Source organism: Camelus bactrianus, chromosome 10, assembly GCF_048773025.1.
Source record: "Camelus bactrianus isolate YW-2024 breed Bactrian camel chromosome 10, ASM4877302v1, whole genome shotgun sequence".
Classification (NCBI taxonomy): Eukaryota; Metazoa; Chordata; class Mammalia; order Artiodactyla; family Camelidae; genus Camelus; species Camelus bactrianus.
In genome coordinates, this window is record NC_133548.1 from 56011579 (window position 1) to 56036727 (window position 25149).

Sequence of the window (25149 nt, forward strand, 5' to 3'; positions counted from 1 at the left end):
GTCTGTATGAGCAGGATGTAGGTTATGAAATAAGAAGGTATGTATTTGACTGATTCCCACCCATTTCACACCTTCCCGCCCAAAAAAGGGAAACAGGCCTCTCCTGCCATTCATCTAAAGATTCTGATTATTATCGGATATAAACTGTTATAGTGATGCAAGATGGGTCTGAATCAAGAAGGGATTGTAGAAGATACTTTAATACAGACAGGGATTCAGTTATGAAATATTTATGATGTTTTAATTCTCTGTAACTGGCCTAAAACGGCACCCTGACTACTCCAAGGTGGCTGTGGTTTTTGTAGAGCAAAAATAAAATTTCTTAGCTTCCCACTAGCGAACAGAGATGGGAACAGAGGTATAGAAGTGGGTGGGAGAGTGGTGTGTAGTCGACTTGTGGGCCTCTGAGACCCGAAAATTGAGAGCTTCTCCCCTCCCCGGCTGCCGCACCCGGCGGCTCGGTGGCCGTCACCATGCCACAAAACAAATATACTGAGTTACACCTCAAGCGCTATGGATACCGTTTGGATTGCCATGAGAAAAAGAGAAAGAAGGAAGGCCGAGAGGCTCATGAACGTTCAAAGAAGGCAAAAAAGATGATTGGTCTGAGAGCTAAGCTCTACCATAAACAGCGCCATGCTGAGAAAATACAAATGAAAAAGACTATCAAGATGCACGGAAAGAGAAACACCAAACAGAAGAACGATGAGAAGACCCCACAAGGAGCAGTGCCTGCATATCTCCTGGACGGGGAGGGACAGTCCCGAGCTAAAGTACCTCCCAATAAGATTACACAAAAACGGAAAGAGAAAGCGGGAAAGTGGGAAGTCCCGCTGCCCAAAGTTCGTGCCCAGGGAGAAACAGAAGTATTAAAAGTTATCCGAACAGGAAAGAGGAAGAAGAAAGCCAGGAAGAGGATGGTTACTAAAGCCTGCTTTGCTGGAGATGGCTTTACTCGAAAACCACCTAAATATGAAAGATTCATTAGGCCAATGGGTTTAGGTTTCAAGAAGGCCCACGTAACACGCCCTGAACTGAAAGCTACGTTTTGGCCGCCAGTACTTGGTGGCAAGAAGAAGCCCTCATCCCGACTATATACAAGCTTGGGTGCTACCACCAAAGGTGCCGTCACTGATGTGAACGTGCGCGAGTTGGGCCTTGTGACACAAGGAGGCAAGGTCACTTGGGGAAAATATGCCCAGGTTACCAACAGCCCTGAAAATGACGGATGCAGAAATGCGGTCTTACCGGTTTGATAGCAGTGACACACAAATAACCAACTCCTTATAATTATTGAAAATTACACATCAATCAGGAAACTATGACAGAGATGTTTCTGAATACTACCAGGCAGCCTTACATGTCTGTAGTCACCAAGAAAACTATTTTACTGTTATAAAATAAACAAACATTAAAAAAAAAAGAAGTGGGTGGGAGAAAATAATGACATATTTAAACAATTTTTGTCTCTGCTTGGGATTGGCTCTGGAGGCAATATTAAGTAAGTTTTGTCAATATTTAAAAATAAAGAATTTACAAATACGTTTCTCCTTATAGTTTAAAAATCTATTTCCTTAACTGATAAGGGAAAAAAAGTGAAACTTTTGAAAGCCCCCCTAGGACATGTAGACGCAGTCAGTTCATCTATATCCTTTGTTGAAAGAGGCCCAGACGTCACGAAGATGGAGAGACGTAGCAAGAAGGGAGTGCAGGGAGAGGGTGGGCAATGTGAACTCAGCAGGGAAGATACAAACCAAATTAATGCGAAACCCTTTGATAAGAACGGCACCTAAGTTGACAAACACCATTTCCAGAAATATAAAAGTGTTAAAAGGAAAAAAATGAGAAGATGGCTTTTGTAAAGTAGGAAAGGAAATCTCACGGAGAAAGTCACACATCTGGTCTTGGCTTAGCGTCTTAATATATTTATTGCTGCTGATGCCTCTACTTGGGTCAGAGAGCTGGCTTGAAAGCACAGCTGTGTTGAAAGGACAGATCATTACTCAGGAGAGAAAACTGCCTTCCTAGCCACCCCAGAGGAGCCTTCACCATTCATCATTCCTCAGCAACTAGTCCAAGGTCAACAAGTAAACGGCTCATCGGGGCCAGCTGTGCAGTGAGCGCACCAGGCAGCAGGATGGTTTTCTCCCCACTCACCACCTCCTGCGACCCGAGGGCTGCCCCTGACGCAGCCAGATGCTCACTCACAAGTGTTGGCTGTTCCTGATGAGAGGCCAAGGCTCTGGAATGGTTCCAGATGGGTCACAGGTGTCCACAGAAGGGTGACCACACTAAATGGGAGTATCGGGCCTCAGACTGGCCATCACTTTCCTGCTGGATGACTGCAAGAATGACCATGTTTCACCACCTCCTTTCCATTAGTCCTGCTCGCCATTCCTGTTTAGATACAAAGGAGAAGGACCTTGTCTGCAAGTTCTGTATGCTTACGGCCTGAACAGTCCCAGCCCAGGCTCTAATACATGAGATGATTCACCAAATAGAAGCAGGGAAGTTCTAGAACTAATCGTTCTGCTCAACCTAGTACCTCTCCAGGTGACTGGGGATGAGGCATGGGCACCTACATGCTCTCCAAGTAGTTCTCGCCACGTGATGGGCATTAGGTCTGTTACAACAAAGAACTTAAACCATACAAATAAGCCCTTGCTCAAGATCCATGCTTGTCAAATATTCAGTTCCCATCTGTGGGCCTGGAGGGAGAACTACTCAGATGATCTTGTCCTCTAAGCAGTCATCATCTAAATTAAAAAAAAAAAAAAATTGAAGGGAGAGGAACATAGTTCAGTGGTAGAATACATGCTTAGCATGCACAGTGTCCTGGGTTCAATCCCCAGTACCTCCATTAAAAAAATTAATTAATTTAAAAAGTTGAGATAAAATGCACAGAGCATAAATTTTCACATAACATAAAAATCACCATTTTAAAGTGTGTAATTCAGGAGCTGGTACTGACCAGGCTGTGCAGCCATCACCACTATCTAATTCCAGCCCTCTTCTATCAACCCACAAAGTAGCCCTGTTCCTGTCAGCAGTCGCTCCCAATTCTTCCCTTCTCCCAGCCCCTGACAACCACATATCTACCTTCTGTGTCTATGAATTTGTCTATTCTGGACGTTTCACGTAAATACGATCATACAATATGTGGCCTTCTGTGTCTGGCTTCTTTCACCTAGCATAATGTTTTCAAGGTTCATCCGTGTTGTAGCATGTATCACTACTCCATTCTTTTTTATCACCTAGTAATATTCCATTGTGTAGATAGGTCACATTCGTTTATACATTCATTAGTTGATGGACATTTGAGTTATTTTTTATTTTGACTGTTGTGGCTAATGCTGCTGTGAACTTTCACGTGCAAGTTTTAGTGTGGACATATGTTTTCGGGTCTCTTGGGTAATGTACCTAGGAATGAAATTGCTAAGTCATATGGTCAGAACTTTATTTGATGTCATTTTTGCTTTTCAATCAGTGAACTGATATTCTCCTTACGATCAGTCTCTTATGAGTTTATTTGTGTGAGTTCCTGCCAGAGACATGGTGCTATCTGCTGAGCTGAGAAAATCAGGGCAGAAACCTGCAAGACTCGAGTCACCAAGTTCCCCCGGCCACCAGTCTCGTTTTCTGAAAACTTTCACAGACATACTGAAGATGATCACGTTGCCCACAAATTGCCCTTCATTAAAAACGGCTTTAAGATAAGGACTGTATTTGCTCCCATGGAGGCACAGCAGCCAGATTTAGCTTTGCACAGAGATGCCCTTGAGTTTGTGTCTGGGGAGGCTTCTCCAGATGCCCTGCTCTACCTCCTCCCAGAGGCAGATGTGACCTAGAACATCTCGCTGTCGTTTTCTACATAAAAAGAGTGCAATCGCTTGCTTTTCCTCGCTTCCCTTCCCTTGTCCTCCACATCGCATCGCTGCTGCTGATCTCAACCACCTCCCTTGTTTGCATCTTCCCCGGAAGTGCAGGGGGTAGTCAGACTTAGGACTGTGGGAACAGATTCTGAGTAGAAAGGAGGACGGGCCTGATGGGCTGAGCTGGTGAGGACCCCACGGTGAAGCTTTGGGAACCAGAGGAGCAGCTCAGGGCATAGGTGAGCCTGAGTGGTGATGCCCTGGAGCACCTGGAGCCTCAATGGTGATGTCCTGTGTGGGCCACTGGAGGGCTGCTCATGATCTGGGTTATGTTTTACTGATTTTTCTTAATTTTTAAAAACTTTCACTTAAAATAATGATATGTTAGGAAGCACAGAGAGGAACAAATAAAAACAAAAGATCATCAGGCTCCAGAGATAAACATGGCTAATTCTCTTTCCCAGGCGCATGCTCTTTCTCTCTAAACAAGCAAGATTATGCTGTAAACTTCTATGCAATTTGTATCCTGCTTATTTTGTTTCCCCATGTTATTCAGTGTTTTTCAAAACACCATTTTAAGTGGCTGTCTATGTGATTTTGTGTCGGCCATTTGGAGGGACACTATTCAAAAGACTTAATCTCCCATCCCTGCCTAGACCTGTTAGTCCTCTTCCACTATGGTTTTCAGAAGTAAAATAAAATTGCAACCTGTTTGTCTGCAGATGGGGAAGAAAAAAGGAAACTTAACAAGGATTAACACAAGAGACACACTAGCGAGGGGTAAGTTACCTCCAAAGTAGTCATCCCCGTGGCTTTGCTGGTGGCCCTGGCCTCCCATGCCCCCACGGCCCTGTGTCCTCCCTCCTGAACTGCAGCGCGAGAGGCAAGTGGAGACCGAGTTTCTTCTGATGGGCCACATGAAACCCTAGTCTCTCAACTATGCAGCTCTGAGGTTTACATAAGCATTCCTATTTCATAGCTTCTGCTGAGCTAAGAACTGCTATTTGAGATGGCTGCTGCCCCTCACCCGCTGGTCAAACTGGACAACTCTGCCCTACTTGCTCTGATGAGATTCATCTGCCAGAGGATGAAAGCTCCCACTTGTCTCCTCCACTCTGGAGCAGGGTTCCACTTGCCAGTTCTTGGCCTTTCTAAAGGAGAATCTGGAGAAAAGAGGAAGAGGGGATTACAAGAGGTATGTGGCAAGGAGGCTGATTGGAATCGGAGGGAAGGGAAATAAAGAGAACAGCTTCAAGATGGGAGGGCAGTGGATAGGAGAGAATGAATGTGGATTTTAAAAAAGAATTATGTGGTTCCAACTTTGTGTTTCCCTTCATAGTGTTTGAGATAAAGAAGTAAGAGATGAGTTATTTCTAAATTACTTTTAGTAACATGGACTGTTCCTTCACAACATTTTACTAGGAGTGAATCATGAAACTTTATAAATACCACACTAGGAAATGAGGGGCAGGGAAGTCCCTGGCCAGTCAGATAAGCGGAGTTAAAAAACAGCTGAGGTTTGGGACTGTCTACTGTGACACTGTTGAGGGAGGCCCAGCAGGATGTAATAAAATTGTCAGAACCAGGGTACCCAATACTTAGAGCTTTCTCTTGGTTGGACTACAGGAATGGGTATATCTGCTGGCTGGGAAGTGCTAGGAGATAAGACCCTTGACTTCATGATGGCCTGACCCATGACCCTCCTTTCATAACTTTCCCATAAGTAAGACTCCTTCCATGAGCAACCATCAGAATCAGTGTTCATGACCCTCTGATGAGTATGCCCAAGGCTGACAGTGATGCGGTACTAACACGGTCTAGGGAAGGCAACACAAGGGACAGAGAAGAGGAAATGGGGCGTGAGAAGGCAGAAACACTCCAGTTATGTTCCGGAAAATGAATTTATATCTCTGTGAACTAACCTGACATATTATTTCTCAGAAACACTCAACAGCAGGCCCAAGGAAACATCAAAGATAGATGTTTTCAGCATCAGCACAGTATATGGCTTGATGGTTCCAAGAAGAGAGATAATTGGCATAAAATTAGAGTTTGGGGACAGTGGCAAGTCCTTGTGACTAACAACTGATCTGATTTCTAGATGACAGTAGCAAGCTGAACTGTCGTGAAGCCCTCTAATGTAACTATGTTTTGATTTTTATTCAGCAAGTTTCCCTCTCTCTTTAGTGCTGGAAATCAAATGACTCTAGTGTTCGAGGATCGCAGTCATTAATTGTGTCAGGCGGTAAACGAGTACACACGATAGCGGGCACGCCGAAGAGAAAAGAATGAGAGGGATGTGCGTGTGTGCACGTGTGTACATGAACACACATGTGTGTAGAGAACAGACCCCTCAGTTTTACAGACATGCTATAGTTTGTATAATTATTTCTCCCATTTTTGAGCTTTTTTCACCTAATTTTCTAGTGGTATAAGTGTTACTGTGACATCATATAAAAATCTTATTAAAGGTTTTAGATAGTGCAGTTTAAAAGTGGTTTTCAGATTTTATCAAGTCTTACTCTTACAATGACCTTCTTAAGCAGAGATGATGATTATTCCCATGATGCAGATAAGGAAATGGGTACAAACAGATGTGGTTTTTTTTTTTTCAGATGTGGTATTTTCAAGGTCACAAAGCTTTGAAGTGCTGGGTTGGGGAGAATACGGTTTGGTCTGATTCCAGTGATTGTGTTCACACAATCAATGTCCCAGATCCCAGCACCCTCCGTGCGCCAGGACAGGCATGCATGTAAATTTAAGTTTATTAAATAAGTTGGACTCCTCAGGGAAGATGAATAAAAAATGGTTCTAACCTTCAGAGAGTCTGCCGTCTGGCAATACAGATGGCTCACTTAACAAAATGTGGCAAATGCTGCAAAATTTGGGTTTGCTTAGTTTTGAGTGCTTATGGAGGTTTTGATGTGTGTCTGTGTGCATCATTTGTAAGGAGTCAGATTAAGATTTCTTTTATCTATAGGATTAGATTCATTTTGCAATGCTAGGTGTTAAGAGTGTAAATTATTTTTTGAAAAAAATCAACTATAAAATATATAATCAAGGAGAAAACCTGCCCTCTTTTAAGGTCGTTTCTTAATTATGCTTTATTCATAATCGGGCAACTTGTTCCTTCTGCCCATCTCGAAATAGGTGAGGGATGAAGAAGGAACCTGGGAAGCTTAAAGGAATCATAATTTCAAAAAAAAATAATTATGACTCAGTTATTGTGACTTGTCCTGAGCCAGAGTTAATTTGTTTCTCCATCCCCTTAACCAAAATGTATTTAATATGTTGGATGTATTGGCATTTTGCATGTATTATTCCTCATTCTCAATGACCCTCAAGGTGATAAGCTTCAGGGTAGATCCTATTTTCATTTTGTCAGTGAAACCACAGACATTCAGAAAGGTGAACTTAGCTCTGCCAGGTGGAACAGCTTGCTGGGCTAGATGGTACAAGTGTAATTGTTAGAGCTGGAAGGTCTTTGCTCTTCCCATCACGGCATGACTGTGGCATGGTGTGCGATCTCCTAGGATGCTATTGCCCATCCTTCCCTTGGCTCTGACTTGGTAGAGATGGTTTACATGCGGGAAATACACTCTTCAAGGACACCCTGGATTGAAGATTTCCACTATCTCAGGCAACTCCTTTTCTCTACTCATAAAAGCATGAAGACATGAAAGCAAACAAGAGAACGTGACAGTATGTTATAGCTGTATCTTAGCATCTTCTCAAATTTATAAAAAATCAATGTTTCAGCAACTTTGGTTGTTTGACAATTACAACCATGACATCAAATTACTTCTGCCATATCTCATATCTGTGAGTTATGTTGATGTGCTTGAGAGCTAATGCCCCAGAGCAATAATTCCCAAAGTATGGTCAGAAAAGCACTCCCAAGAGGTCCCAAACTGATCAAACATGCCAGTCATTTCTCACTCCTACTGGATAAGTGACACTAAATTCCACAGACTTCCATTTTTATGTATAACTATTAACTTACTACCTGAACTTTTAAGGGCTATTAAAATGTATTATGCCAAAATTAAAATCAGACAACAAATCAGAGTTTATTTAGGACCCCAATATTCCACTAAGGAGTCTGGGTTCTACAGAAAACCCAGAAGTTACAAACCTGCTCCTGCACATACGTACTTGCAGATGGTTAAGAAATCCCTGAATTTAAGGAATAACTTGTTTATTTTGTCTATCATGTCTAATGCTTTCACAATTTCTGTCCTGTAGTTTTTCTAAAAGCTTTAACCCTTGATCCTTGTAAAATTAGAGACCCATTGCCAAATGTGATAAAGAAGAATCAGAATTTGGCGAAGGCTAAGTAGATGGGTAGCAAAGGTTATTTTACAGGAATGGAGGATTAGCGAGGACATAGTAAAATATATGAAACAATAGTTTTCAGATATTGGACACTAGACAAGGCAGAAAAATGATCTCTGAGGAAGAGAGAACAAATAAGATGAGCCTATGATTATGACTGCCCCAGTCTTCTTCCTGGAGTTTCCAGTCAGCAAGGCAGGGAGGAGGAATCCAGGCAGAACCAGTGTCTTCCTGACTAGAGGAAGTAGAGTGGGGAATCCAGGGAGGCCAATGTGGTCAGACTACTGGAGAGGACGGACCTGTCCAACAGAAGAGCTTCTGAGATCCACACAGCGTCCCCCTTGAGTCTTTAGCTGAAGACTGATTAGCACGAATGTGCAAGGAAACTGAATAAATAAAATGACATTGGAGTAAGAACCACCTGAGAGAATAGAGGGAAAAATTCTCGATGATCACACAAAGCTTAAAATAGTTTATGTCTTTATGAGGAGAATGGGTAGATGGGACATTGAGCAGAGTACTCAGGTAATTAATTGCCTCAATAGCAGAGAAAATTCAGCCCTAGACTACAGGCTGCTCTGGTCCCACCCAATGGAGTTTAAAAGCAAGTCTTGAAAGGATCAAATTGTCTCCAAGTAATTCAACTATGTCCTAAACAAAGCTCAAGGGTATCTGGAAGTATACAAAATATCTAGCACCAACGTAAAATTTGTAATGGTTGGTATCCAATCAGATTGCCAGGTGTGCAAAGAAGCAAAAATAACACACAAATGAGGATTAAAAAAATCCATCAATAGAAACAGACCCAGAAATGACACAGATAATAGAATTAATAGAGAAGAACATTGAAAAAGTTATTATGCCTATATCCCATATGTTCAAGAAGGAAGATTGAACATAGTACATAGTAACATGCAGATAGAAAAAACCTAAATGAAAATTTTAGAAATGAAAGCTACAATGTCTGATATGAAGAATACATTGGATAGGACTTAAACTACCTGATTTCAATGATTCAACAATAATCAAGACAGTGTGGTATTGGCATGAAGATAAACACATATATCAGTAGAAATTCCAGAAATAGCTCTTACACATATATGGTCAAATGATTTTCAACAAAAGGGCAAAGATAATTCAATAGAGAAAAACTAATCTTTTAAACAAATGGTGCTGTAACAATTGAATATCCATATCCCCCAAATAAAAACAAAAAAACTTGATCCACTCCTCATGCCATGTGCAAAAAATCTCAGAGGATCGCAGACCTAAAACCACAAAACTTCCAGAAGACAACAGAGGAGAAAGTGTCCATGACCCTGTGTTAAGCAGAGCTTTTTAAAAACATAACACGAAAGGCACAATCTATGAAAGAAAAAAAATGATGAATCATGTTTCATCTAAAATAAGAACCTCTCATCTCCAAAAGTTTCTGTTATGCCAAAGACTAGGGGAAAACATTTGCAAATCACTTATCTAATAAGGCATTTGCATTTACAACACAGAAAAATCTCTTCAAACACAGTATTTAGGAAATGAACAACTCAGTTAAAAAAATGGTTGAAAGATTTGCATAGACATTTTACCAAAGAAGATACATGTGGCAAATGAGTATATGAAAAGCAGCTCAATTTCATTAGTCATTAGGGACATTTGAGATCTATTAGAATGGCTAAAATGACAAAGACTGATTCTATTTGTTGACAAAGATGCGGAGCAACTACAATTATTATACACTGCTGGTGGGAATGGAAAGTGGAACAGTCACTTTGGAAAAGGGTTTGACAGTTTCTTTAAAAGTACCTTTATCATGTGATGCTGCCATTCAATTCCTAGTTATTTACTGAAGGGAAATGAAAGCATGTGCCCATCCAATGACATACGTGAGTGTTCGTAGCACTTTTACTTGTAGTAGGTGAAAAGTGGGGACAGCCCAAATGTCTTTCAATAGGTGAACGGATTAAACAAATCAGGGTAGAGCCACACAATAGACTATTCTCGTTAATAAAAAGAACAAATAATGATATACTCAGTGGTGTAGATGAATCTCAAGACAATTATGCTTAGTGAAAGAAGCCAGACAAAAAAAGAGTAATATCATAAAATCTCATTTGTATAAAATTCTACAAAATGAAAATTAATCTACAGTGACAGAAATCAAATCAGTGGTTTCCAGGACAGAGTAGGGATGGGATGGGGGAGGCAAGAGGGCAGGATCACAAAGGGAACAGGGAAGCTTTTGTAGGTAATAGGCACGTTCATACCTTGAACATATCTTGTGGTGACGGTTTCCTGATATATACATATGTACAAATGTATCAAATTGTACATTTTAAATATGAGCGGTATATTTTATAATCAGTTATTACTCTAAAAAATTTACCACCCATGCAATACAGTAGGAAGACGTAGAAAAATCAGTCAATAAAAATAGATCCATAAATGATTCAGATGATGGAATTAGTAGACAAAGACATTGAAACAGTTATTTCAGTTAAATTCTCTATACTCAAAAAGGTAAGTAGAGACATGGAGATATAGAAAGTACCCAAACTGAGCTTCTAGTGATGAAAAATACAATCCTAAGTTGAAAAATACAATAATAGACTGAGTAGCAAATTAGACACTGCAGAATGAAAGATAAGTGAATCTGAAGCAACAGCAATAAAAACTGTCCAAAATGAACCTCAGGAAGGAAAAAACACTAAAAAAACCCAAAAATTTAAACTAAAAAAACCAATGAAACAAAACCAAACCCCAAGAGATCATTGGGTTGTGAAAAAATTTCACGCAATCAAATATTCATTCTATGAACTTAAATTTAAGTCTTCTTCCCTACTCTCAGCTCAGTCTGGGGTTGAGGTGGCTGCTTGGCCTTGTTTCTTTTTCTATTCACCACTGCAATTTTCCTCCAGCATCTATTTCCAACCCTTCTTGGCTCAGGCGCAGGAGGAGAAGGGCTCAAGGGAAAAGGGAACGTGATGGATACAGCTTTTATTTGGCACCTCCAAGTTGCAGGGGTGCAATTACTGATTCTTTCTCTCGTGGGCCATTTCTGTGGGTATCTTTGGAGGCTCTCCTGCTGGACTCTTGCAACCACAGCCCTGTTTTCAGGCCCTGTATCCTCAGTCTCTGGTTCTTCAGTGATACACTCTGAAAGACTCACCAGTGGGTCCCATCATACCCAGCAGGATGGTCTATTTGACAGAATTTAGACTGACTCCATTAATGGCATCTTCTGGGAGCTCCAGCGGTGCGATCGGTTGGTGGGGTAACTTATACAGAATGGCATCTTCTGTATATTTGATTTCTGACTCACAGGAACTCCTCACCTATCAGAAACCTCAGGGAATTCAACCTGATCTCAAAAGCTACAGTTTTCTTCCTATCTCTCCTACCAAAGGCATTTGCCAGCCCATTTCTCTTGGTTGCTAGATTCCTCAGGTGGGACTCAAACACCAAATCCCTGTGCCCCTAAGCTGCAGAGGATGTGTCTTAGCATCTGTGAGTAGTCATACTTCGAAGCTCTTTGTTAGACTTGAGTTGACAGAGCGAGATCACCCTCTGTGTCCCCAAGGAAGGGGCTCCCAGCACTCCAATAACTCCAAAAATCCTCTGCACAAAATCAATATTCGAAGTCTTGTCTCTTGTTCAACAACTTGGCCCTGGATGTGTGCACGTTGTCTAACGATTTCTTGGTCACCAACTCTGAAATTTCCTCCTCGGGGCACAACTAGCACGATTTAGTATCTGATATTTATCATCTTGGCTCCTCAGTCAAAACTTCAGCTTTAACATATTGTTTTACATTCTATTTTGGTGGTGAAATGAGATAATATATATAACATAGAGACACTCAGAAATTACTAGTTCCCTCCCCACTGTCTCCCTTTAAAAGATTCTGTAATAAACATATGGGGGGCACTGAGGGGAAATAAGTGCATTTCCATTCAAGAGGTATTTATTGATCATCGTTCCTGCTCTTAGTCTGGTAGGACAGTGAGGGCAGGGATTTATTCCCCTGGCTCCCTTCTTCCAGTGCCACTTTCGGTTGGTGGTGCTCTTTGACCGCAAGGGTCATGGTACCTGTCAAAGTGCTCCTCTCTTCACAGCTTTCTCCTTCCAGAATCCGGTAACTTCACCCTCTCGTTGTCTTGTTGGAGCGAGGCAATAACAGCCGTGGGGTACCATAAGTGGGGTGCTGTGGTCTCCCTACTCATGCTCCTGCTGGTAAGTATGTTAACAGCTGCATCTCTGGGGACAGGAAGTGGGGGCGAAAGCCCTGATTTGTAGCACTGCGTATTTCTGTGGTGTAAATACTCCCACCACGGGTGACTTCAAAGTGCCATTGGGGTGTCATTCAGTATGAAGTTGAGAAAAGATCCACTGTAGCTTGCCATTGTGTACTATTCCTGCCACACAGATATAATAGTTGCTAAGCGTCCTCAAGAGCATTTATAGAAAAAAAAAGAAAAGAAAAAAAGGACACTATGAACTCATCTACAGAACAGAAATAGATTCACAGATATGGTAAACAATCTTATGGTTACCAGGGGAAGAGGGTAGAAAGGGATAAATTTGGAAGTTTGAGATTTGCTAATGTTAGCTACTATATATAAAAATAGACTAAAAGAAAAAAACAAGTTTCTTCTGTATAGCACAGGGGACTATATTCAATATCTTGTAATAACCTTTAGTAAAAAATAATATATGAATATATGTATGTATATACATGACTGGGACATTGTGCTTGCTGTACACCAGAAATCGACACATTGTAACTGACTGTACTTCAATTTAAAAAAAAGCATTTATGGTAGTAAAATGTAGCAAGATAATTAGGAAGTGATGATTTTTAACTATTTATTATGTTTGTTTTAAATATAATTTATTTAACTTTAAGTTTATACAATCTAGTTGTTAACAATGGCTGTGTTTAATAACTGCCTTGCAAAAAATTACTGAAAACTTAAACATCATTTTGTGAGCTGGTGGCAACACAACACTCATCACTCTGCCCTCATGTTGTAAACTCTCCCAGAATATTCCTAATACAAGTGTGTGGTCTGGTTCCTACTGGGACTCTAATTCACTTAGGATCATTTTTTAATTTAATCTCTATAACAATTTTTGTGAGTCAGAGGCTATTATTACCTGCTTTGATAAATGAGGAACCTGAGGTTTAAAGAGATTAAGTAGCTTACTCTAGGTCACACATGGAATAAATGCTGGAACTGAAATACAAACCCGGGCTAATTCCAAAGTTGGTGGTCTTTACCGTGATAGGAATACAAGGCAGAATGTTTAAAAGTGCTTCACAGTCAACATGGAAGATGGAAGAACAGGTAGGACTTGTGCAAATGTGGACTGAGGACGAGTGGGAGGGAAAACCATGGTGGAGGAGGCAGTGTGGGCAGAAGCAGGGAGGCAGGAATTTCCGTGGAGATTTAGGTACAGTGGGTTGAGGCTACTTAGGAAGTTCAGGGTGATAATAACGGAAAGTTAATAACTGAGGCTGTGGAGGTTACCAGGTTATTTTAGTTTAATTTGAAATTGCAGAGGGTAAAAAAAAGACTCATCAAGCTTAGTCAGAAAATATCTCTTAAACAGGAAATGCAAAAGACACTGAAAACAAATACCAACCCATAAATGTCAGAGAGTACGTCACTCTGGCATTTGAGCCCCAAAGGAAGAAAAAAATCTTATTCCTTCCTGAAAAAATGTAGGCATTGAGATGTTGGTGGGTGAACTTTCATTTTAAAAGGTTATTCTCAAAGGCTGTGTTGTTAATGGAATTTTTTCACCTGTTCTCTGATTGGACACTTAGCAACCAGGGACTTGACTCACCCCATATCCTTGAGATACTGACTTCTCCTTGACTGGTCCTTACCTGTCCCTCAAAGCTCAGCTCTAGTAAAGTAGCACTGGATGGACCCAGGTGGCAGACTGATCACATGCATGCATACCTGGAAACTGAGCCCCAGGTCTGCATTCTGCCCTTCACCCTCCATGCCTGCAGGGTCATCTCACTGGGGATAGTCCCTTACAGCCTGTAGAGGATGGGGACCCACAGGACTTCTTTGGAAGCTGCAGCCCCTTAGCAGAGGATTGGGCAGGGAGGGAGGATGTCTACAGAATTTGAGAACATCAAAGCCAGAAGGGGGGTTCCCTGGACCAGTGCCTCCTTGGGGGTCACTGTAAATAATAAGAGACCACAAATCCTTTTAGTATCTCCTCAAACCCAGAAAACATTAACCATTTTCCTACAAGAGTCCACTCAGGTGAACCAAGACACTAATCTTCTTGTCTTTCAGCAAAAATTATTTTAGGTCACATTCCTCACACCAGTTATTTTGTGATGATCAGAAGTCCTGATTGGTGGTTTGACTCTGCTTAATAAAAAAATGAAAAAAAAATCATTTATGGTAAAAGAATAGTAGGGGAACAAAACAAAAAATACCAATAATTAATGGACAGGCTTTTTATGTTCTCATTTTATTGATGAGGAAATTGGGACTCAGGGAGATGAATGAACTTGTTTAAGCCAGTTAGCGGAGTTGGGACTTAAACTCTGAGTAATTCATGACAGAATGTGAGCCTTTTATTGTTACTTAACTGTTGTCATTGGGGGAAGAGAGGGCGCTTCTACATAAACCACAGAAATAAGGGGAGAATCCTCAATGGAAAGAGTAGGAAAAGTAAATAAAGGGGGAAAGGTATAGCTCAGTGGTAGAGTGCATGCTTAGCATGCATGAGGTCTTGGGTTCAATCCCTAGTACTTCCATTAAAATTTTTTTTTAATTAATAAATAAACCTAATTACCTCCCCCCACCAAAAAGAAAAAAAAAAAAAACGAAAAGTATAACACTGCAATGATGAGTTAAATTGAACTAGGTAGTTTCAAGTTTCTGAGAGTCTCTAATAACTTAAAAATCCTGCTATGTTAAATTAAACCATCCTGAGATGAGGAGCAGTCACTCTGACAGGCAGGTCAGTGGGAGCACTGCTGTGGCCAGAGCAGCAGACAGGGCATCAGGAGAGCAGAGCTCTGGCTGTAACAGGGCGCTTTCCAGATTCTTGGACGGCAATACTGTAGAAATGAATACCGTTTCCACAAGACACTTAGGCAAGCAGAGCTTTTTATTAGAAGACATAACTTGTACACAAGGGAGAAGGCGGAAAAAAGTGCCAGCTCCCTGAGTAAAAGGGACGAGTTGCTTTCATAACAAAAGGGAGGGTTTGTCTCATGATCACTGATAATTTCCTGAAATCATCAAACTGCTTTGAGCAACAGCAGGTGCTTAGGGTGGCTGTCAGGAGCATGGTGTGCCACAGTGACGGAAAGACACGCGGGAAAGTCTTCTGCGAGAAAGTGCAGGAACAGGTCAGGTTAAAATTTATAGCTGAGCTTCTTGTCTTGCGGCAGCTAGGTGTCCTCCAGTAGTGTAACAGAGATACAAAGTTAATCGTTTATTCCTGTGAGCTTGGTTTTGGTCTCTGGGATTTAGGCCCCAGGGTCTTTGTTCTTCAGCTTGCAAGGCCTGTTTTGCCCAAGGCCATTCCCTGGTCTTTTTCCAAAATGGCTGTGATCTTGTCTTCCTGTCTCATGGCCCAAGTAGCTCGATGATCTTGGGAAAGTCACTTCCCAACTGGACTTCTAGCTGGACCTCTCTCTCCAGTACAGTAGTTGGACTTCTTTCAGGGTAGCCAGTTTCCCAGAGAGCAAAAGAATCCACCAGGCCTTTTAAAGGGCTAGACCCAGAAAGGGCACAGCACACTCAAGCCATGTTCTATTCAGCAAAGTAAATCACAAGGCCAGCTCTAGATCCTGGAGGAGAGAAGAAAGCCTGTCTGTTGTTGGGAAGAACAGCATGTACATACAGGGATGGGACAAATTGTTGGTAGCTGCCTTTGGAGACCATCTACTAGACACATTACAAGCAGAGTTCATGGTCAGATAAGTTTGGGAAATCTAGATTAAACACAGTGACAAAGGTTTCTTAATGGCAAGACTTCTTAAAATGCTAACTGAAGTGCCAAGAATGATATAAAGTCAGGAGCAAGTGTAAAAGGAAGTAAAGGGAGGAGTTTAATGATTGCTTTCTAGCCTAACTTTCCCTTCCTGACTTTCTTACACAGATCAATGTGAAAGAAGAGGATACATTCTGGAAAAGGCACAGCTACAGAAACAATAAAAAGATCATGGTTTTCAGAGGTTTGGGGAAAGGGAAGGGAGGGAAGGATGAATAGATGGAGCACAAAGGATTTTTAGGGTGATGAACGTATTCTGTATGATATTATAGTGGTGGCTACATGTCATTATGCATTTGTCAAAGCCCATAGAATGTACAACATCAAGAGTGAACCCTAGTGTAAACTATGGACTTTGGTTGATAATAATGTGTGTGTGTTGGTTCATCGATTGTACCAAATATGCCACACTGATGAGGGATGTTGAGGGTAGGGGAATATATACGAGTGGGTGGGGAGGGCTATGTGCAAACTCTCTGTATTTTCTGCTCAATTCTGATGTAAACCTGAAACTGCTCTAAAAAAATAAAGTCTATTAAAAAATTAAAAAAATTTTAAAAGCAAGAAGAGGATACCATGTAGCCAATCTAACAGTAAATATTTATGGTTACACTGGTTACTCCAGACAATGGCAATCTTTGGAAGATATACAGTGTCTTCAGGAATTTGCAGAGAACCTGGACCAACTTCAGTAGTTTCTCCATCCTTTGTGGATACATCCACTTTTCTTGCTAATTAATGCCTCCTTCAGCATAAATTGAGATTCTGGACTTCTTGTTGCCGAGGAACAGTCAATCCCCTTGCTCATTAAAATGATTTCTTCCTGCCTTTAGAATCAGGTTTTTTAATGAGTTCCAATTAGTTGTGTGAAGATAGTAAAATCAGGGATGACTCTCCAATTCTTTGTCTCATTAGTAAGCAACTGCTGGTGTCTTCTTGGCTATCTGGTCAACTGTGAAGCACAGAAATGGCCCACTGAGGTGACTGATGCCTTGGACAGGTGGCGTGTGTGGAAGGAGCCAGCTGAGGAAGAAGAGAACTAGCTCGGGAGCCTGATCTGGGCTTGAATTCCTGCTTCTCTTCCTTGGAAATCCTCGAGGAAGTTCCGTAAGTCCTCTGATCCTCAGTTTACTCACCTATGAAACCTAAATTGCAAGGTTTCAGGAGAGATTAAACGTGACATTGTTTGCTTATCTATTTGTTCCTACCAGTCATTCAGCCAACATCTAGTTACTGTACCAAAGGAGTGGCAGGCAGCATACTATGCACAGAGCATATAGTCTGGAGGGAAAAGAAACCATATTCAAGTCAACTGATGAAGAATACATTTGCAAATGAAATTTTTTGCCAACTATTGCGTACTCAGCTCAATGCCATAATAAATGAGCAGGATGCCATGATAGGTAACAGTGGGAAGCAGGGTCTTGTCTTAGAGAGGGTTACGAAAGACTGTCTCTCTGAATTGATATTTAGGTTGGAGTATGAAGGATGAGAAGGAGGCAGTCATGTGAGGAGCAGATAGAGGAACATTCCTGGCAGAAGAAACAGCAAATGGCAAATTTCTAACACAATATGGAATTTAATGAGTTTGAATTTAACCTGAACTGACAGATGACCAGTTTGGCTGGAGCATAAGGTGAGGAGAAGCCTGGAGAGCTTGGCAAAGGAACGATCATGGACAATGTGGGTAAGGAGTTTAGATTTTACTATAATTGCTATAGGAAGGCGTTGTGGGATTCTGAATAGAGAAAACATGCCCAAATTTAAAATACTAAAAGATCACTCTAGGTCCCTCTGTAGATTAGACAGAAGGAGAGCAAGAGCAGAAGGGAAACAATTAGGAAGACACTGTAGTAGTCCAGGAGAGAGAGGGTGGTGGCGTGTACGGGGCGCTGGTGGCACTGACAATAAAAATAAACTGACAAGGTATTTGTAGTTGAACTGGCAGGATGTGGTGATGAATGGGAGGTGGAATTTGAGAGAGACCAAGGGGTAAAAATGGATTTTTCTGGGTTTTGGTCTGGAAACCAGATGGGTAAAGATTCCATTTACTGTGAAAAGGGAAAATTGAAGGAGGAACAGGGTGGAGGTGAGGGGGTCAGAGGATCTTAAGACTTTCAGTTTGGGCATGCTAAGTCTCTGAGAGAACCAGTTTGAGACGTCAGGTAGGTAACTAAATATATGAGACGAGATCAGAGATGAGGTCGCGGCTGGAGCTATGCATTTGGGAGTCAGCAACGTGCAGTATTTAAAGCCACGGGACTGGATGAGATCACTTAGCAGGAGACTGCAGAGAGAGAAGAGAAGAAAGGCAGGAGGAAGCCTTGAACTGAATTGAGAAAGACTGAATATAGAAGAAGGAGTCCGTGAGAGCATGAAGAATGGCTAGCGGGGTGGGAGGACAAACAAAGCAGTATGCTGTTGGGAAGCTAAGAGAGAAAGGATAGTATTTCAAAGAGAAATATTTGAATGCCACAGAGAAGTTGAGTATGAGAAAGAGGGGTCTGATCATTGGATTTAGCAACACGGTGGGATGTAGATAGAACCTGGATTGGTGGAAGAAGGAATGGGTGCAGAAGTGGAGGGGACGTTTGTTGATATCTCTTTTGAGAAATTACATTAAGAAAAGAGAAACAAGGGTGTACTAGAAGGGTATCAAAGCAGAATTTCCTGCTTGCCCAGCTCATATTCCGCCTGTACTCCTTGTTAACTTTTTCTTGGGGCAGTAAAATGTTAACAAACTGTATTTCCTCCCTTGCTATTTGGGGAGGCCAATGAGACACAGGTAGAAGGCATTAGAGCTTCTATAAAAAACTCTTTTCAAGGAACTGACTCAGCTCTCTTTCCCCCGTCTTCTGCTTAGATGGCAGATAAGATGGTGGCAACTACACTGGCCATATTGCCCCCATGAGGAGAACCTGAAAACAGAAGCTCCTGTTTGGGAAGTGGGACAGAAAGACTGGGCAGTAGACCCGGGACCAAGAGTAGTTTTAGCCATGAGAGATACCAGAGTATGTTTGCATGTCGGTATGAGCCATTGAGAAGAGAAGTGGGTGAAGAAGAGCCCAGGGGGTATGATAGGACTGGAGTCCTTGCAAAGGCATGTGTAGAGAGATCCTGGGTGTCAGCTGATGAATCGCCCTTTGACAGGCTGCTGCAGAGGGTTTAGGACACTTAATCAAGGCTCTTCTCTGAGGAAAATTCCTCCAACAACTCTGACATTCCATCGCTCTTTTTCTCCGTAGACGAGAGTCTCACGTCTCCTCCTTCCCGAATTCAACCCTCATGCTGCTGCCAGAGTAACATTCCAAAAGGCACGTCTGATTGTAACAGACTCAGTAGCTCCTTGTCACCCACAGGATGAAGCTGCATTCACTTGTCTCACATTTAAGACATTCTCTTTTTGGCTTTTCTTTCCAGCTTTCTAGCTTCCACATTTCATTAAGCGTTCTGCGTACCAGAGATGCCTGGCTACTGGCATTTCCCTGACGGTGCACTATCCTCCCCGCCTCTGTCCCTTTCTGCATGCTTCCCCTCCTTTCCTGATTTCCTTCTTCCTTTCTCTTTTGCTAATATATTTTCAAGGCACATCTCAAATGCCAGGCTTTCCTGTCACTGCCAATGAGAATTAGTTGTTCTTCACTCTCATTCACACAAGAACAGCTGCCTTCTTCCTCTACCATTGCTCTGCCCTTCAGGCGGGTGACAGAGCTTTTCCCGATGGCCCTTCCCACTGCATTTAAACTCTTGAGACCATGGGCTGTGGCTGATTCAACTCTGTGGTCTTGGTCCTCTCAACCCAATAAATATTCGTTGAACGAATTTGTTGATTGCTTCCTGAAGCAAGCCTCCTTTTTCACTAAGAGGAAAGCTGTGAACATCTGTGGTGTTGCCTGTTCAGCATCCCTTCCCTCTGTTTCTAGTAACAGTATCCTCCTTTCTCCAAGGGCCTGCAGCTCTTCCATTCCCACCTCTGGAACCCTCCCCCCACCCCCCACCCCCAGGCTCCTGCTGCAGCTCCTCCCTCCACTCTGCCAGCTGCCCAGGAGCCTCCCATAACACTTCTTTTCTTGACTAAGTTGGCTGGGATTTATGGGTTGGAGAGACTACGTGAAATGTAATTTTATTTTAGGACAGTCTTGAAGTGTTAATCCCTTGCAATACTTTCAAGAATTCCCTTTAAATAAGGCTTAGCCTCCTTAGGTTAAAAAAAAAAAAATCTGGCCCTCAGAATCCTGACCACAGTTCTGCTCCTCTCCAAGATGGCTCTTCAGTGAATGGGACAGGGTTGTGGTTTACTGTGTCCTCTATGCAGGTAGAAAGAAAGGGTTCTTTGGGTTCACAAGATATTCTCTGGTCTCCCTGGTTTCCATGACAGCATCTCTTGTTTCCATGACAATGTTCCTTGTCCACTAGAAGGATGCTGGTCGTGCTGGCATTTGTGTCTGAAGCCAAAGATGGTGTTACTTTAATCTTGTTTCTCAAGGCTTCGCAGAGGCTGCAGTATGCCCTGGTTGCCAGCCTCACTTCAACACTGATGGCTCTAAAACCTCCACTGAGCCTCTGCGTGGTCTCCATTGGCTTCTGCTTGGGATGGGATGTGAGGTGGGGTCCATCATTCTTTGCTGAGTCACCCTTCACCACAGTAGATCTCATGGTTGGACAGCTGGCTCTCAGACTCATTTACTTTCTGCTTCTCCATTTCAGGGTCCAGTGGAAGCCCCTGGGTTCCAACATATCCCATGGGAAGAGGGGACAGCTTGGGAGGGCTGAGCTCTGGCTGTCCCTTTCGGACAGCCGTATCATTGAGCTTTACTTTCATGTGGCCAGTCCCCAAGATCTTACAGACATGTCAGGGTGCCTGACCCATCAGGCAACCTGCTCCCGGGGTTCCAAACAGGGAGAGGGACCAGGACCTCCCTGCCCTAATTGTTCTCTTCAACTTGCCAGGGTTTCAGCCCAGGGAGAGGAACGAGCAGAGTTTGACTGCCTACCTCTCCATCTGTGTTTCTTCTCTTCTCTCTGGCTTCAGACTACCTGCTGTCTTCAGTAGCCTAAGATAATGAACGGTGGGCCTCTCTTTTACTTCTATGTTATCCTTTCCTTTCTGCCTCTAGTTTTATGGCTATCTTATTTACATGATGGGAAAAATTCTGTATCAAGCTGACATGTAAAATGGGAACAAAAGAAATTTAGACTTCCAAACCTATTATTTTGCTTTAAAATGTCAGCAGCTATTACCTTTCTCTGCATCTTTTCTTTAAGAATACAATTTCCCCTCTGTCCACCCCATTCCCCACCTGCTGCCAAGAAAGGTGTGTAACTTGGCTGACTATGGAGAATGTCAGGTAATGTGCATGTAAATCTACATTAATATTTTCCAAATATTTCCTCTTATACCTTGACTGAAGAACCCTAACTGCTATAAGCAGCATGATACACAATTCACAGTTCCCTGTGGATAATTTAATCTTTCCCTTTTGCTAAGACTTTTCCGAGAATTACCCAACAGGGAGTTGATACAGAGTATAAACAGAAACAGAGGGGACCATCATACTGGCAGAGAGTGGGACCAGGAGTCTCAGGTCAGGCTTGGTGGGCAGAAGCCCATCCCTCCTCATGTTCTGTGATGTGATGCAAAACACCCTGGAAGCCAGATGCCGTCTGCAGAGGCTGTGGGAGGAGGGGCAAGAGATCTGATGATTCTAGATCATTGGATCAATCAACTCAAATTGACTGAGTTTAACTAAACATGATTAGGATAGAGGCAAGTTGAGGACTCAGAGCTAATAAGTTAAAAATGGAAATAGATAAAGCAAAGAAAGAAGCAACTTGAACTCTGACATTTTTGACTGTGAAAGTGATCTCTCTCATATGAGGTTAGATCTATTGCCCTTTCAAACAATTACTATTTTTCCATGCTTTGAGTGTGTAAAATCTTGAAAGAATTATAATGAAGATGTTTATCATCAAGTTTGGGAAGATGTGGGAAGAATCCAAGATAATCAAGAGACTATTAAAAGCCAAAATGTGAAAGATGTGAAGGTTCTTTAGGACTTCCCCGGGCAGAGGGTCCTGCTCTGGATCAGGTAGTCAGAATGAAATAAAGACATGAAAAATGACTGGCGTCCAGCTTCTCGCTGTTGTGGTGGGAGGTTACAGACAAAGGGAGAAGCATAGAGCGATCTATGTGGTAATGGATTAGAGTAGAGACATCAGGATGAACTCAGGTTTAGCTTAATATAGATACAGATAGTTACATACAGAAATATTTTCAGTATTATATTACATGAGTTAATATACGTACATTTATTTCCTTGCTCTGTTAGCCTGAGAAATGACACCCCAGGAACCATGGGAGCATCTAGCCCCCAGATCTCAATTTCTAATACCATTTTACAATAAACGGAACCAGGGTGCCTTGGCAAAATGGCTTATTCTAGGATTCAGGCAGGAAATAGACATAGTGAGTCTGGGCCTCCTGTAAAGCAAGAAAGTAAGGAAATGCTAAAAAACAAAAAACCAAACCACAACAAAAACACACAATGTTGTGGATATGTCACAGGAACACAGAAATCAAATGAAAGTGCTCTCAATAGCCAAATCTGAAACAATCTGAGTAACAAAATAAAGTATTATTGGATTATAACCCAAATTACAGAATATCCACAAGCCCCTGCTGATATAAACAAATTACTGAATAAATACGGGAGAATAGACAAATCTCCTTGCTACTTTGCCCTCAAGGACTTGAAGCATGACTCCCTTCTAATGAAGGGCGGGCTGTGCCCAGGGACTTCCTTCCAAGGAATGCAGGATGAAAGGGGGGATAAAAGTAACTTTATGGTGGAAAAACATGAAAAAGACTACCTCAGCCAGATGACCATGGTTAACATCAACCGTGACTAAGTCATGTGCCCTTGATATGATGTGATGAGAACGGCACTTCAGCCCTGTGAGCATCCTTCCAACCAAAAACTCACAATCCCAGTCTAATCATGAAAAAACATCAGACAAATCCCAACTGAGGGACAGTCTATAAAACCCCTGACCAGTTCTCCCCAACACTGCCAGGGCCATCAAAAACAAGGTAAGTGTGAGAAGCTGTCCCCGCCAAGAGGACTACGGACACCTGGTGACTAAATGTTAATGTGGTGTCCTGGATGGAATCCAAGAGAAAAAGGTGAAAACTAAGGCAATCTGAATAAAGAATGGATTTTAGTTAATAATGTATCAATATCAGTTCATTGATTGTGACAAGTAGTTGGTAGAGAAAAATTGGTTGGAGGGTATATGGGAATTCTGTCCAATTTTTGTAATTTTCCTATAAGACTAAAACTATTCTAAAATAGGGAGTTTATTTAAAAATGACTGGCATTGCCACATGTGGCAGGGTGGAAAAATTACTGATAAACTGGAATAACTTCTTGTCCTTCTCGTGTGATAACTGGGTGTGTCCTTTAATTCTCCAAGCCTGTTTATTGTATGGGGGTGATAATGCTTGGGTCACAAAATTGTGGCAACGGTGAAATGAGATAATACATGTGAGGTTTTCTCTCTCCCTGCCTCCCCCACCTCTACCACGCCACAAGGGGTTGAATCCAGTGCTCTGTAACCTCACTTTGAGAGTAGCCCACATACTTTTAAAAGCCTTCCTTTTCTTGCTCTTGGTCCTCTGTTCTGGTCATGTCATTTGATAAGCAAATTCTTCCATTCATGCTTGCTAAGAGGTCCTTTCCTGGTAACATCTTTGCCTTTTGAGAATGACTCATCCCTAACTTTCAGTGTGGGGGCAGATGACCCAGGTAGGAGGCAGATGGCTGTCTGCTTGTCCATCAGGTCAGCCTTCTGGCCCTTTCTTGGTAATCACTGCCCTAAAGCAGATCCTTAATTAATATTCATGGAGCCTGTCCAGTGTAGCAAGAAGTAAAGGACACTGAACAAAGGAAACTGGAGACCCAGCTCAGCCACCAGCCTTGCGACCTTGGGCGAGTCTCCACTCCCCTCAACCCTGATTTATTCACCTCTAAGATGCTGAAGTGGCCTTGTCTCTTTCACAGGGTTTGAGGACCAGTGGAGAAACATAACAATGACAGCCAAGACTTGCTGAATGCTTTCAGCACACCAGGCAACTTGCATGCATTTCTCACAACAGCTTTGCCAGGCTGGTGCTGTTATTATCAGTAAGAAAATCTGTCCTAGGATATGCTAGGTCCCCTGCCAAGTGCCACTGGGATGGTAAAGAGTGGAGCCAGGAATGAACCCAGGTTTGCTGGTCCCAGGTCGGAGCTCTTACCCATGAGGCTGGATTGTCATCTTGCCCTCCTTAGAGGCTTATGCTTAGGATTGCTTCCTCGGTGCATGAAAATCATCAGTCCTGGATTTAAATGTCAGTTGAGTCCATGGATCAAGTATTTTCTCTATATGACTTTTGCAATCCCCACCCTGTGCCCATGAGTAGTAAGAGACTGGCTGGCTTCCTACACTTAGGGATAATGCCACCAAGATATTTGCACACTCCAAGAGATCTATTCTCCTGTTATGATATATGTGCTGCCGAAGCAAGCATTCTCTTCTCCTGTTATGAAATCCACGTTTCTGTGTCTGATGCACAGTGAGGCCAAATAATATCAAAACATCAGAGTTTGGAGCAGAGAAAGGTTTATTGCTGGACCAAGCAAGGAGATGGGAGGCTTACGCCGAAGAAAACCCATATCCCCCTGCAGGGTTTCAGCTGAGCGTTTTTAAAGGCCAGTTGAGGGAGGGGCGTCTGAGGGTATGTGATCAGCTGTGCACAATTCTGATTGGTGATGGTGATCAATCCTTAGGCACCAGAGGGTCTGGGGGTTATATGTTCATGATCATCAAGTAGTTAATTTCTTCCATTTGGTGGTGGTTTTTAGTATCTGAA

The 25149-nt window shown here is 42.3% G+C and overlaps 1 pseudogene; it reads left to right on the forward strand.

Annotated features, from left to right (window-relative positions):
- The first annotated feature begins 473 nt into the window (after nucleotides 1–473).
- On the forward strand, nucleotides 474–1256 carry LOC105083606 (ribosome biogenesis protein NSA2 homolog pseudogene; annotated as a pseudogene).
- The last annotated feature ends 23893 nt before the right edge of the window (nucleotides 1257–25149 follow it).